The sequence below is a fragment of the Sus scrofa genome, chromosome 14 (genome assembly GCF_000003025.6).
Source record: "Sus scrofa isolate TJ Tabasco breed Duroc chromosome 14, Sscrofa11.1, whole genome shotgun sequence".
In the NCBI taxonomy this organism is placed as follows: domain Eukaryota; kingdom Metazoa; phylum Chordata; class Mammalia; order Artiodactyla; family Suidae; genus Sus; species Sus scrofa.
In genome coordinates, this window is record NC_010456.5 from 94,861,675 (window position 1) to 94,878,337 (window position 16,663).

Consider the following 16,663-nt stretch of genomic DNA (forward strand, 5'->3'; position numbering starts at 1 on the left):
TACCCCTGCTGCCCTTAGCCCACACAAGAGGTGCCTGTTCTCCCATAGCCCTTGCAAGTGGCTTCTCACCACTGTAGCCTGTACCAGAGGCATCCTGCCCTCTGAGAGATGCACACATTTGGTTAGAGAGATTACATGGTGGTCAGCCTCTCCTCCTCCTGCCCTCCCCAACAATGGCACCTTGCTTTTCCTGCTGGTCCATACCTTCTCCCAAATTCCCTCTGCCCTTGCATTCCACTCCCCTGCCCATGGCACACTGCTCCTTAGCCTCTCAGGCTGTCCCCACACAGCCAACCCTAGTCCTCTCCCTGGAACTGACCTCCATGGCCTGAGTCTCAGTGCCCTGCAGCCACCCCAGCATCTCAGTCTGTGGTGTCCAGAGTGGTGGTGCAGATGATCTGTGCGGCTCTCACTCTACTTTGCTGTTCTCAATCCAGATGCTGCACTTTTCTCAATGACTTTAGGTCCCTCCATCTCAGCTAATCTCCCCATCTGTTAGGTGTCTTTCCAGGGTGAAGGTTCCTTTTCTTTTTCACAGCTTGCTCTCAGGAATGCTAGTCCTGTCCTGATTCCTTCTCTCTCTCTCTTTTTCTTTTGTTCTACCCAGTTATGTCGAGTTGCTTGACCTTTTTGGAGGTTTTAGTTCTTCTTCCAGCATTCATTAGATGTTCTCTTTGAGTCATTTTACATGTAGATGTGTTTTTTGATGTCTTTGTGGGAGAAGGTAACATCTTACTCCTCTGCCCTCTTGATCCTTCCCCTCCTCCCATAATTTTTCTATCAGCTTTCCTTTTTGGATATAGTGATTTTTCTCTCAAGATGCTAATTGTTTTAAGGGATCTCTTATACAGACCTTTATATAAACACTTAACAAACTGCTATCACTTGTTCTATTAATTAACATACATAAAATTAATCACGTGATGTCCAATTTTACAAAATAATACTTTGTGTTTAGTAGTTTCTTATTTACGTTAATGTTAGAGAATGATCTGGCAATCTGGCTATAACATCTGTTACCCAATTACTAGCCAGAATTAATTCTGCATTCTCAGTGTCTTTAGTCAGTGCCACAGGTGTGGCTGTCCTTTCTTATCAGAGGAAGATCTTTTTAATGAGAGATATTCATAAGGTCAAGTTTGAGTTGTAAGAAGTGAAGGGTGGTCACATTGCTAGTAGAAAAATCTGTAGTTTTTTAGAATTAATTTCTATTGTAGAATCTCTTGGGGTTCAGTTCCCGGAGATTATTATTTATTATTCTACATAGTGGTAAATAGCTCCTTAGGCTATTTTAATATATATGCTTAAGTAAGAGCTATTGACTTAAAAGTTTATCCATCTTTTTTATAGCAAGAAAACATGTTTGAATAAAACTGTTCTCTAGCCAGTAAACTTAAGCTGATATAAGGATGCTAACATTTGGTTATAATGTATATTCAGTCCATTCCTTTTTTCTACTTTCACACTGATGGAGCTTAATGTTACATTATGAGGATAAAGACCAAATACATCCATTGAAAGCAAATTTGTCAGTATATCTCTTATCTCACTTTGATTTGTTAGCCAATTTTATGGATTTGAAAATAGCTAAAGCAACACAGTTAGCATCTAGTAGACTCTCATTGCTCTTGAGACCAATATCAAATTGTTCATATTTCCTTTTTTAAATTCTGACTGTGCTCTCAAAAAAAAGAGTCTTGATTTATAGAATTCTCTAATTTTCATTGTGTAAATACTCCCACCACAACTGAAAATAAGCTACTACCAACATGACATTACTGAATGTATAGTTGGAAATAACTGGACACAAACTGTTGGAAACTGTATGAACCCACAGCTCTAGCACACCACTTGTAAGGTAAAGTTATTTGCTCAAAGAAACATGATATTTACCTCTTCCTTGCATAGAATTGAATTACGTATATTCGGCTACCTTAAAATAATTACTTTTCCAGAGATTAGCTACAAAGGAAATTTAGATGCTATTCAGACCCCCAAAGTCCAAAAATAAGCAAAAGAATACATATGACATCTATAATTCTCCTACAGAGGCTTTCACTCCCTATAGTTTGCTCTATTAATTCAAGGCCCAGTGTATATTATTTTTATTAGTCAGATCATGATTTAATGAAGATATTAATAAATACTTTAAAGATAAAAATGCATAATTATTCCTCTGAAAATATTTAATACAGCCATACAAAGCAAAGTTATTTTAGCTGCAGAATCAGGATGGGTCCCCCACTCAAGATCTGGTTTAGGTATTTGTACTAATGATGTCACACGCATGCACATAAAGAGGGTATGAAAATGTTTATTATTATTGTTATCTATTTGCTTTTTAGGGCCATACTTACAGCATATGGAAGTTCCCAGGCTAGGGGTTGAATCAGAACTGCAGCTGCCAGCATACACCACAGCCACAGCAACTTGGGATACAAGTCAGGTCTGTGACCTACACCACAGCTCAGGGCAATGACAGGATCCTTAACCCACTGAGTGAGGCCAGGGATTGAACCCACATCCTCATGGATCTTAGTCAGCTTAGTTAACCGCTGAGCCATGAAGGAATTTCCCATGTTTATTATTCTTGAGAGAATAGCAAGACTTCAAGCCTCTAAAAAAAGGTCTGAGAGAGCTAGAAGACTGTCTTGGGGTTCCCATTGCAGTGCTGTGGAAACAAATCTGATTAGGATCCATGAGGTTGTAGATTCGATCCTGCCCTCACTTAGTGGGTTAAGGATCCGGCATTGCATGTGAGTTGTGGTGTAGGTTGCAAACGCGGCTCGGATCTGGCATAGGCTGGCAGCTACAGCTCGGATTAGACCCCTAGCTTGGGAACCTCCATATGCCGCGAGTGTGGCCCTAAAAAGACCAAAAAAAAAAAAAAAAAAAAGGAGAAGAAGACTGTCTTGGTTTTTGTTTTGTTTTGTGTTCATACTGATTAGGGAGTTGTATAGGAGTTGTTCCTACCCATGGTTTGAACCTCCTACCAGTACCAAATGAGGGTGTTTTATCAGCTCTCTCAAATCTGGGACAGAAGATGGAGAGGAAAATGTTAGCCTTAAGAGATGACCACAGTCAATCATAAAAAGTGAGGTCAGACTTTATTACAAGAATAAATAAACATGGAAATTTATCATTATTATGCACAAATAATGTAATAAAATAAATTAGATTGAAAGAGATGTAAAGTCATAAGACATGCTCATTTTAACAAAGATGACTTCACCTGATCATGCTCCTATTGAAGTAAGAAGGAGGTGATGTTTTTAATCTTGAGGACACTATGTTGAAGTACCTGCTTCAAAGGGAAGATGTGCTTTGGGTTATTCTGGATAAAGGAATGAAAACTCAAGTCCCTTCATTTTACTATTTCCAGCACAGTTTTAGGATCTGCGATTATCAAAAACAGAGTCAAGGTACTTCAGTTAGACAATATATACCTTGCTTCTGAAGTCACATTGTGGGGAGAACATGTGCCCATATTAGTAAGGAACATTGGGAGAATTTAAAAGATCATTCTTCATATATGTGATCCTAAAAAAATAAAAGTCAAATACAATTACTGAAATAAAATGTGTAACTATATCTCTTATATAGATTTGAGAGTAAATTGTTATGTAATAGATTTAAAAGAGCTAAAACACTCCAATTTACAGCTAGTTGAGACTAATATAAATGTAGTTTTCCCTCTCCTCCATCACCTAAAAATGCTATTAATTCTTGAGTGTTGTGCACTCAGAAGAGTGTCTTGCTTGTATAAGGAAGCAAATTGTTTATCTTATTGTCAGAGAGAAAAATGTCTATTATCCAAATGTCAAACATTATATTTGCTTTTTTCAATGAAGGGTACAGTTTAAACAATACTTTCACAGTAACCAAGGACAGGGCTGTTAGGACAAGTACCTAATTCAAGGCATCCATCCAAGCCAATTTTTGTTCTGTTTTTCTCCCCTTTCTCTTAATACATTTGATTTAAATAAAGTAGACAAAATTCAGATATGTCCAGATTTTTATGTTGTTAACAGATGAATTTTGTAGGGACAAAATTTTCATGTTGAAATCCTAGTCACCAATACCTCAAAATGTGTCTTATTAGGAAAGAGAGTTGTTATGGATGTAATTACCCAAGTTAAGAGGAAGAGATACTGGAGTAGTGTAGGCCCCTAATCTGATAAGGCCCCTTATTGATTCAGAGTCTTTGAGAGACTAAGGCTGGTATCCTTATAAAAAGGGGAAATTCTGACATAGGCATCCACACAGGGAGAATGCCATGTAAAGAGAGGCAGAGATCAGAGTGATGTATCATCTACAAGGCAATGAATACCAAAAATCTCTAGCAAACCCAGAAGCTAGTCCATTACAGCCCTCAGAAGGTACTGAGCCTACTTTTGATCTTGCAACTCTAGCCTCCAGAATGGTAAGGCAATAAACTGGTTTCTATGCCACCCAATTTGTCCTGCTTTGTTATGGCAGCCTTATGAAATTAGTACACCTATAAATCAGTAACTATGTTATCTTTAAAATTAATCCATTCTTTCTTTAATTACTTAATGCTGCAAATTTTAATTTAAAAAATTCCTATCTGCCTCTTTTGACTTGTAGAAGTGAAAATAATTCAAAGCAGTATCAAAACATATATAATTTAAACATTTGTACTAATTTAAGTTGATGTTTGCCAGGGAGGTGTATTTCTTTTTTATATGTAATAAAACCAGACAGATAATATATTGACAACTGTTCAAAGTTTGTCTTGTTACTTTATAAAGTTGCCTAGAAATATGACCTAGCAGTCATTATAGATTTTTTTAGCAATATCTAATTCATTGGAATCACATGATTTCTGTAATCTAATATCTAGTTTGAGAAGTTTAAAGTTCCTTCCTTTGAATTCTGCCAGTGTTCCTCTTTAATTAAGAAATTTTATGTTTGAAAAAATTTAGTGACAGATCTTAATGATACAATCATGAGTATAGATTATAAACCTGATTATGCTGTTTGACTTTGTCAAAGACTCTAAATCAATAATAACAGAGTTGTAGAAAGATACATATCAGTAGAAGACGAAAAAAATACTGCTGACTGGAAAGCACTAATGTACAACAGAGATTTTGTATTTTACCATGTGTCTACAATAAGATGCTGTACTGAGGAAACATATTAATAGAATTTGCTACATATTAAGAAAACTAAATATTAATTTTCATATTCCAGGGCCAGTTCCACCTTAAATAACAGGTGAAAATTAATTACTGTGTAAGTATTTGGTTAAATATGCTAATAACTATTTCAAGATTTGTTATCCATTAAATTCACAAAGATTTATTGAGCATATCCTGTTTTCTAGACATTGGACATACACAGATGAATGTGTCTTAAATTTTGTAGTGATAATGCTAATTTTGATAACACTAAATGAATAAATTAGAATAGTATTGATTATCTTTTAGAAGTCAGTTCTTAGGAGATTAAATAGCTAATTTATTAGTTGACTACAACCATAATCTTGTCTATTAGTAGCGCAAACATATTTCAACCCAGAACCATTTATTATAACCCAGTACTGCTGTTAAATGAAGGACACTGAATATATGAGAAGGAAATAATTTTAAACAAATTGCACATGAATTAGTTTGACAATACATTTAAAATGCACATTTATCGATCCTGACAGCTCTCAATCTAACAACTCATTTTCATGAAATAGAGTCTTGTCAGGATGATTAGCTATTTTGCAGGATGCTGTCAATCACATAAATGCTGAAGGTCTCAGCTCCTGTTTGCTTCTCTCTGATTTCCTGTGCTATTTGCTGCCACCACAATATTGATTTCACCTTATTTCTACAGTGATGAATAGTGAAATTATGAAGACAGATTTAGGAGTTACTTTGATTCTATAATATTAAAGTACTCTAAAAGAGCCTGCTATATTTCTGAATGCATTTCATTTCAAGAAAAATTATATTATCTACCAAATTGCAAATTTGTATTTTTGGAGTTTGGGCAGTTTAGATAAGATTTGACCTTGTTTAATATCCCATAAATAAGAAAGCCTTTCAGTTTACAAAAAGAAATATATGGAAACCAAAAGTAGACTTCCTTATGAGGCAAAGTATTTTTTTAAATTAGAGGATTGTTACAATGTATACTTTGTTAAAATATAATTTTATTAAGAAAATTGACCAATTTAATATTTTGGGGTTTTGTTTTTTCCTTTTTTTTGGCCACCCCGTGGCATGTGGAGTTCCTGGGCCAGGGATCAGATCTGAGCTGCAGTTGAGACCTGTGCTGCAGCTGCAGCAGCACTGGATCCTTAACCCATTGCACTGGGCCCAGGGTTCCAGAGACACTGCCAATTCCATTGCACCACAGCAGGAACTCCTCAATTTAACTTTTAATATTGATAATCCTTACTTTGAATAAATGTCTGTATTCAAAACATTTATATACCTGGTGACTTTTTTCCTATCATGAAAATTATGAAAATAACTGATTTAGGAAGTAAGTTGTACTTTTACATTTGTTATAGCTAAGATAGTCTCAGGGTTTCTGATAAAAATAGTTTTCACAAGATATTTGTCTATCAGAATTCTGAGATATTTACAATTTTCCATATGAATTGTAATTTTTTTCCCTTATATAACCTCACAATACCAAAATCTGAATGTGTTTTGCTGTGGCCTGTATCTTTCTTTTTCATTCTAAATATTTCTCTAAAATCAATTTACTGTACATTTCAGAGTCCTGCATTGCATTCTTCTGTTTCTGAGCAACCATTACTCCAAATCTAGGCCAAATTTTTTAAAAGTATTAGAGCCACATGGTGCATTGGGGTGGTGGTGGAATATGCACAATCCAACAAATGTAGAGTCATTTGACAAGAAATAATTACCTAATTGAAGTCAGTCATTAAATATAAAAATTTGAATTTAATTTATTGAAACATATTTAATACTTTGTTAAAAGTTGTTTTACCGAACTTAATTCATTGCTTTGCTTGGTGTTTGGACTTAACTTTGTTACTTTAAAAGTGAATATAATCAGAAAATTTAATAGCTCTTATTGAGTGGCCACTGTGTTCCAAGCATATGGCTATGCTTTGAGAATAATAAATAAGTTACGGTCAATGACTCCAAGAGGTCATTGCTTGGTGAGATAAGAGAAGAAAAACATGCAATTCTCTATCCTGCAGTAAAATTAATATTTACAAGGAATATTGACAAACACTGCTCAATAGAAATAATTTACAAAATGTATGTAATTTTCAAATTTCTAATGGTTTCATCAAAAACATGTATATAAAGTCAATTTTAAGAATTTATTTGTGTAATTCAAATTTCAGAAGTATTATCATTTCAACATGTAATTATTAGAGACATTATTAATAAAACACTTGACATTCTTTCTAATATTAGGACTTCCATTTCTGATGTGTAGAATACATTTACAGCCACATTTCAAAGGCTCAGCTGCCATGTATGTAGTTGTTACTGTAAGGTGAGGTCAGCTCTAGGGCATTGTTGAGTAATGAGCAATTTACTTCCGCATAACTATTCCTGCCTATCCTTTTGTTTTTCTATTCATATTACCAAAATCTGTTGTCCATCTCCTTTAATAATAGGCTTAATTTTTTTATCTTTTATTTTATTTTTATTGAAAAAGTTGATTTACAATGTTGTATTAGTTTCCAGTGTACAGCAAAGTGATTCATATATATATTTCACTTAGTGTGATAATCTCTATGTCCATCCATGTTACTTCAAATGACATAATTTCATTCTTTTTTATGTCTGAGTAATATCCCATTGCACATATACTACATCTTTTCTACTCATTCATCTGTTAATGGACAATTGGTTGCTTCCATGTTGTGGCTAGTAATAGGCCTAATTCAAATAAATATTGGAAGCAAATCCACTTGGTGCGATACAAACAGAAAGAGTGTATTACTTAGAAATTAGATGAATATGGCATATAGCCAGACAAAACTTTCCTTAAAAAAGACACATGCACCTGCATGTTCATTGCAGCACTATTCACAATAGGCAAGAAAGGGAAACAACCCAAATGTCCATCAATGGATGATTGGATTAGGAAGATATGTATATATACACAATGGAATACTACTCAGCCACAAAAAAACAAAATAATGCCATTTGCAGCATAATGGATGGAATTAGAGACTCTCATCCTGAGTGAAGTAAGTCAGAAAGAGAAAGCCAAATACCATATGATATCACTTATACCTGGAATCTAATATATGGCACAAAGGAACATTTCCACAGAAAAGAAAATCATGGACTTGGAGAATAGACTTGTGGTTTTGAAGGGGGAGGGGGAGGGAGTGGGATGAATTGGGAGCTTGGGGTTAAGATATGCAAACTATTACCAATGCAATCCTGTCGTCTAGTCACTTATGATGGAGCATGATAATGTGCAAAAATAGAATGTGTACATGTATGTGTAACTGGGTCACCATGTTGTATAGTAGAAAAAAATTCATATAAAAAATAAAGTCACTCTCTAAGGAAAAAAAAAATAGGTAAATACATTGTACAGAAATGTAACAAATCCTTTCTAAACTCAAAATCCTGAGGGTGGTAACACAATACCTACAAGTAAACCAGAACTTAGAATTTATAGCTCTATACAGGTTGCCTTCAATAGTGACTATTAAGTTGGGATGTTCTTTAACCAAATTAGACCCACTGGTACTAAAAAATAGGAAAGTAACCTTTAGTTACAGGGTAGTTTTGTCTGGAAAATGTTGAAAGTAGATTTTTAATAAGTATGCTGGCTTTCAGCCGTGTTTTTGGTAAGTGTAATCATGGCAGAAGCATGTTGGCCTGAGATTGTAGAACTGAGATGATTTTATAGATTTAATGGTTTAGTGAAAAGAGCACAGGCTTTTATTCTAGACCCAGGTTTAATTTTTCTCATTTTGTAATGGGAGATAATACTACTATCCTGGAAATGTTATTTTAAGAATGAAATGAGATTGCTTATGTGTCACTAGAATAAAGACTGGTCCATTGAAATTAGCCTTAATAAATGCTAATAATCTTTCTTGTTCTCTTACTTCATTAGCATTGTTATCTTTAGTTCCTAAACAAAGTCTAGGAATACTATTAGCAAATTATTTTGACAATAGAAAAAAAAACTGTAAGGCAGAACTTCAATATAAAACCAAGTCAACTGTGCTTATTAAGAAAAGTGGGTTGACTGATGTGAAAGCAGAAGCATTAAACAGATGTTCCCAATTATTTTCTTAAATTATTTTCAGATTTGGGGTTATCCAGTCATATCAACAAGACCTATTTTCTACTTTTATTTAATTTGACAATTGAAAAAAACACACACACACAAGCACTCACAGGATTTGTTTAACTTTGGACCTATACCTAGAAGTAAAAGTACAACTTTGAGAAGAAAAATGCTTTTAAGTTAAATTGCCTTTTGAATAAATTTCTATTAAGATTTAAAATTTGAAAAAGTTCTTAAGGTGACACTGTAACTTTGATTATTAAAATGCTAGCTTTGATTATTAAAATGTACAGTCTTGTTTGGTAATGCATAATATGGTGAGTTAGTAATGCCTCAGTTCAATTTATTATATATAATTAAGACAAATTACTGTAACTTTTTTCAAGAGAATATTAATTTTCACTTAAATTTTACTAATTCATTTGTTTATTGCAATCACATTATTGTTCATATATTATTGGCAAAAACAAAGAGGGATAAAAAAGCTACCATGATAAGAATAGTAAATATTTTACATGTTGGATATTAACTAGGATATAATTAATAAAGGGATAAATGTTCCTATTATAACTTCTGGGATTTGTAAAGATTAAAAAGTGAGACATTAATGGTAGTATCTAAGCAATGGCACTTTTCAAATAGTTTTTATGGTTTCAATTTTCTTTCTTTCTTTCTTTCTTTATTTTTGGTTTTTAGGGCTACAGTAGCAGCATATGGAAGTTCCCAGGCTAGGGGCTGAATCAGAGCTACAGCTGCCTGCCTGTACCACAGCCACAGCAACCTGGGATCCAAGCCTCATCTGTGATCTACACCACAGCTCATGGCAATGCCGGATCCCTGACCTACTGAGTGAGGCCAGGGATTGAACCCACATCCTCATGGATACTAGTCGGATTTTTTTCTACTGCACCACAAGGGAAACTCCTGTTGTTTCAGTTTCAAATTAAGTTTTTATGCATATATAGTCATCTGGTCTTTGATAATAAGGGATATTGAGAAAGGATAGTCCCTTCAAAAATTATTGTTATCATCAAAATTAATGACATCATCAAAATTATTGTTATCAAATGAAGCTGATGAAATAATGAATTATAGCCAACATTTTAAGACTGATATGAATTCTTGTATTTGAAGATTTATGTCTGTGCATAAGTTAAAGCTTTATAATAGTTTAAAGCTGTTACATTTCAGAGGATACATTTATTGATAAATTATCTTTCTTAGTGGTAGCGCCTTACTGAGAACAGAGTGTAGATTTGCAGACTTTCTAGTTCTGAGATCAAATTTTAATTATTTCTAACAAAGAGTCAATAAAGCACTTATAAAAAATAATAAGCTTAGAAATTATGCTTTGTGTAAATTAATATGAGGTAAAAGATGGATTGGTAAAATGTTCTGGGGCCAAACAAGACAGTCAAAGTCTAAGGAAAATGGAGATTAGACTATTATTTATAAACTATTTAATAGTGTGAAATTTAAAGATAAAACATATATTTGTTATACTTGTGTGTTTAATTAAAATATTATGTTAAACTAATAACATCATTATAACAGATGATTTATGTCATCTTAAGTCTTAATGCATTGTTAAAAATGTCCAAATCCATCTTAACTGGAAAAATATAATTTTGGAAACTGTCAGGAATAGCCCCTACTCATAACTGAATTTTCCCATTGAGATTTAAATGTGTCAGTGTCCTAGTTGGTCAGTTGTATCTGAATCCTGCAACATTCAGATACAACTGACCAATAAGATTAGTGATTAAGAATAATTAAAAGTTGTATTTGAGAAATAGTCTTAAGTGTTGTGCCATTGCAAAATGAGTTTCTTTAGTGAGTAAATTTAAGAATAAAAGAGAGAAGTTAAAGAGATATATTTCTTACTCAGTTATTGAACCAATTCTCAATATAGCCCTTCTAGATTTTGCAAACAATTGTAATATATTTTAGAGTAAAACACAATTTGCAATCATTTGAAATGCTCACTTGTAAGCCAGTTAACAATATGCCATAGGAAATTATTTTCAGTAGATTGGAAAGATTTTTTAATAGATAATACATTTTAGACATAATATGATTAATTAATTGTATCCTAGTCTGAGTTCCACTTTCAAATGAATGCAACTGTTATAAATAATACTTATAACTCCTAATTTTTTAATTTTACCATATGGCAGTGTGTATGCCTTACAAATTTGTCATCTTATCCTTAAAGGACAACCTTATAATCTAGGTACATATATCTCACATATTACTGACTTAATTAAAGAAGTTCAGAAAATTCAAGTGACATGCTCAATATTTCACACCTAACAAACATTTCCATGCTATAAACGTCTTCATGAGGGGCTAATATACATCATAGTGCTAGGTCTTAAGTGACCAGAAATAAGCTCTTGACATTTACAGTAAAGGGTTTTGAGTATAACAATAGCTCTTTTTTTTTTTTTTTAATCTTCCCATGCTATAAACTTTATACAATAGCTCTTTTAAAAGTAATTTAACCCTGGAAAATTATAAAGTATACATGTAATATAATAATCTCTTTAGGCTTTATATAAATACCCTTACATGGCAAGTTTAAGTTTTGGAGAAGACCTATTACAATTTTTAAACATATAGCCCTATAAGATTTTTAATTAGTATATATGTTTTTTTTAATTAGTATTCTTTGAGTTAATTGCAAATTGATTTAAAAGTATAAGAAATGATACAAAAAATTGGTGTACACTTTGTTCTTTTTTTTTAAAACCAGTGGTAACATCTTGCAAAACTATAGTACAATATCAGAGCCAGGATATTGGCATTGACACAGTCAAGGCACATGACAATTCCATCACCACAAGTGTCTCTACTCAAACCCTGGAAACCCCTAATCTCTTCTCCATTTCTAATGTTGTTTCAAGAATGTTATACAAATGAAAGTATAAAATTAAATTGCAATTAGCTTTTTTAAAAAAACTCAGAATAATTTTCTGGAGATTGATCCAGGCTCATATATGTACTGTCAATGATAAATAAATCTGGGCATTAGCTAAAGTGTTAATGACAGATTTTAATCAGTAATATACTATTGCAATAGAAACAGAGTCCAGTGAGAACCAAACTTTGTACAGAGATGACTGGGCATTTTAAAGGAGAACAAAGAAATAGGGAGGGGGGTGGGTGGACATCAGTGGAATCAGAGAAGTGAAAAATTACAAAAAGGCTGCAAGGGGGCGTTAGTCAATGCGAAAACCATTTGGGTTTGCTAACTGGTGCTTATCTAAGATAAGACTGCAACACTACCACAGAAACTGGGAGACAGGGGCCCTCTCTTCAGGTAAGAACAGGCTGGAACAAAGAGCAAACTCATTTGGTGGCCTTCAGTTTACTCTGATAAGCACTTTAAGGGAACTAGGGTCATCCTAGGGATGTGGCTTTGAGCTATTTGAAACTTTATTAGTGTTTGTTCAAGTTTTCATGGGCCACTGGTGACAGCTGAGGCTTAGTCAGAGGAGCCTAGCTATAGTTTCCTCAGAACCTTTTTCAATGTCAGTAGTTTATTTCTTTTTGTTGTTGAATAGTCTTTTATTGTTGAATACAGCTTGTGTAACCACTCACCCGTTGAAGGACATCTAGAATGCCACCAATTTTGGATATTAGCAATGTAGCTGTAATAAACACCTGCTTGCAGGGTTTAAGTGAATTTAATTTTTCATTCTTTGGAATAAATTTCAGGAATACTATTGCTGGGTCACATAGTTGCATGCTTAGTTTCATAAAAAATTAGCCAAATTGTATTCCAGGGTAGTTGTATTATTTAAATCCCCCTCCCCCAATAATGTGTAAGTCTTAGAGTTTCTCTGCATCCTCACCAGAATTTGGTGTTGTCGATGTTTATTTTTCAATTTAACTATTCTAATTAATGGTTATCTCATTATATATTTAATTCTCATTTTCCTAATGGCTAAGGATGTTGACAACTTTCCATGTGCTTATTTTTCATCTCTATATCCTCTGCAATGAAATGCCTACTCACGTTTTGGGCTTATTTTAAAATTATATTGTTTGAGTTTTACTGTTGAATTTTGAGAATTCTTTATATATTCTGGATATAATAGATTCATATAAAGTATTATTGTAGGAAATCTTCAAATATTTATTACATTTATTTATTTTAATGCAAATAATAGTGAGAATGTGCTTTTTGGGGCAAATAATTTCTATGGATCTATTTTTATCAATTTGATGCAGATTGCCATAACCTTGAAAATTATCACTGTTAGATAACAATCATTTCTGTTCTATTTGGCTATATTTTGGTTCACTTATTTATTCTGTCATTCTATTATCGACTTAATAAACTTTTATCTGTGTGGATATAATTTTGATAAGATTCAGAAAAATGAACCATGGCCCAAAGTGAAAACCGGTTGCCCAAATCTTGAATTTGGAATACATTGGTCTAGGTTTTTTAGCTATCTAAAAGAGAATTATAGAGCTTTTCAGTTAAATATACTAAAAATGTTTTGAATTCTAAGATAATGAAAACTACTAGGACTCAAATGCTCAAAATATTTAATATTTTATAAATTCATATCCCACTTTCTTCTGGAGGTAAAACAAACAATAGCAATAAGGATTGATGTTGACCATTTCTCAAGTGAAATGTTACTTTCTGATAGATAAAATTAAATTTGACTTTCCAATTTTCATGAATTGTTCACCTCGTTCTCACCTCTAAAATCATTGTTAAACTCATTTTATTCAACCTCTTTATATTTTAATAATATTATATATATATATATATATATATATATATCCTCTGTATCCTTCGAATACTCTTTGTACATCTTGAGCTAGTCAATTTAGCTTTTTTTTCTCAAATATTTCTTTAGGAGTTTAATTTGCCTTCACAGAGATTGTACTTCTATTTTGTATGTGACAATTGTCATGTTTTTGTATCATTTTAAACTTAAGTATTTATAGTTGGTAGCAATTTACAAAAAGGCTCCATTAGTTGATATAAAATTACAGGTGAGCAGTTATTGAATCACAAAGTCTAAGTGATCAAATTCACACACACACACAAATTCTTTTTTTTTTTTTTTTTGGTCTTTTTTTATAGTGCCATATGTGGCATATAGAGTTTCCCAGGTTAAGGGTCCAATAGGAGCTGTAGACACCTGCTTACACCACAGCCACAGCAATGTGGGATCTGAGCCATGTCTGCAACCTACACCACAGTTCATGGCAACACTAGATCCTTAACCCACTGAGCAAGGACAAGGATCAAACCCACGGCCTCATGGATACTAAATGGGTTCATTAACCACTGAGCCATAATGGAAACTCCTACAATTCTAAAGTCATTATTCCCCAGAATGTATGATCTAGCTAATTATACTAAATTTTGGCTTAACTTGCAGTCACAAAGCAGTAAATATCAAATATTATGAATCCCTAGACATCTAATCAAATATACCTATAAAAGAACTTATTACCTATGGTACTTATTCTCTCCAATAGATTTTAAAATTTATAGACAAAAGTTGAGTAGTAAAAAAGTTAGTAACTCTACAATTTGCAGATGTGAAGCTAGTAGATAAAAAGAAGCTTTTAATTTTCTTCTGCAGTATCCTAGGAAACAAAGGGAGATATTGCTATGCAAAAAGTGAGTGTCCTGGAGTTCCTGTCGTGGCTCAGTGGTTAACGAATCTGACTAGGAACCATAAGGTTGTGGGTTTGATCCCTGGCCTCGCTCAGTGGGTTAAGGATATAGCGTTGCCATGAGCTGTGGTGTAGGTCGCAGATGTGGCTTGGATCCCACGTTGCTGTGGCTCTGGCATAGGCTGGAGGCTACAGCTCCAATTGAATCCCTACCCTGGGAACTTCCACATGCCCTGGGAGCAGCCCTAGAAATGGCAAAAAGACAAAAAAAAAAAAAAAAAAAGTGAGTGTCCTGAGTTGTGTAATTCATCTTTCCACTGGGGATGTTGTGTCCTTTAGTACTTGATTGGTGAGTGGTTAAAGAAGTATGCATAACATAAGACATGTAGAAGTCAATTAATATCCAATTAGGATACAATTATCCAGATGATTGAGATCAAAAGACATAATTTGGGGGGACATAAAAATGTCTGGCGCTTGAAATTTGAAATTGAAGTTTGCTGAGTTTTTTAGAAATCTGAATTTCTAAAATACAAGCAAATAAGAATATAAGTATATTTGGGGGATCTTTTTGAACAATATACAAATGTTTATAAAGAATAATAATTCACAAACTTTTGTGCATAATAGATTGTGAGTATTAAATATTATTGAAATAGCCACATTAAGATATTGGTATGCACATATGAGATTCTATGATTTGCGTGACAGCGTTTTTTGTGGTTTTTTTGTTTGTTTGTTTTTTAGTTTATTTTAAGCAGCAGTTCTCAACCACTTTAATCTCAGGGCCTCTTTTTCATTCCTAAAAGTTATTGAGGACCGTCATAGAACTTTTTTGTGTGTGGACTATACATGATAATATACATATTAATGCTAACAAGATTAAACATTGTGAAAGTTTATAATAAATACTTAATTTAAATAAAATAATACTAAATAATACTAAACATGTTACTTAATATAAATCAAATAATTTAATGAAAATATGATTATCTTCACTACAAAAGTGGAAGACAGCCAGATTCTCATATCTGTTTCTGCATCAATCTTTTTTATTATTTTTTTCTTGAAATACATGACCAATTTACCTTCCCATAGATCTGTAGCTGGAAAAGAGATGGGTTTTAGAAACACTTTCCAATATCAGAGAATATTATTTTTAGATACTACACCAAAAAACTTATCAAGTGGTAGTTTCTTAAAGGCAGTTGCAATGAGGAATCAGAAACCGTATAAAGGAGTTCCCATAGTGGCACAGTGGAAACGAATCTGACTAAGAACCATGAGATTGTGGGTTCAGTCCCTGGCCTTGCTCAGTGGGTTAAGGATCTGTTGTTGCTGTGAGCTGTGGTGTAGTTTGCAGACGTGGCTTAGGTCCTGCATTGTTGTGGCTATGGTGTAGGCCGGCAACTGTAGCTCCAATTTGACCCCTAGCCTGGGAACCTTCATATGCCGCAAGTTCAGACCTAAAAAGAAAAAAAAAAAAAAAGGGAACCATATAAAACAACATTTCAATGTTTTGTTGAAAGGTACTTGTCAACTTTGTAATTTGAATAATTTGAATGGATTTTATAACATCCTGAGAGGTTCATTTTGAAAATATTTGTCCTTGGGTTATTTCCTATGTTGAAATATATCATTATACAAAATCATCACACATCATGGATCTTCAGGGAATTTCCACTTTACCCTCTTGAACAGATGACAGTGGGGAAACTTTATATCATTTATTAATATTACAGGA

At 33.3% G+C, this 16,663-nt stretch overlaps 1 protein-coding gene across 1 annotated transcript in view; it reads left to right on the top strand.

Moving 5' to 3' along the window:
• Positions 1-16,663, top strand: part of LOC106506082 — a 671,136-nt gene that overhangs the window by 85,021 nt on the left and 569,452 nt on the right. The gene's annotated exons all lie outside the window — the stretch shown is intronic.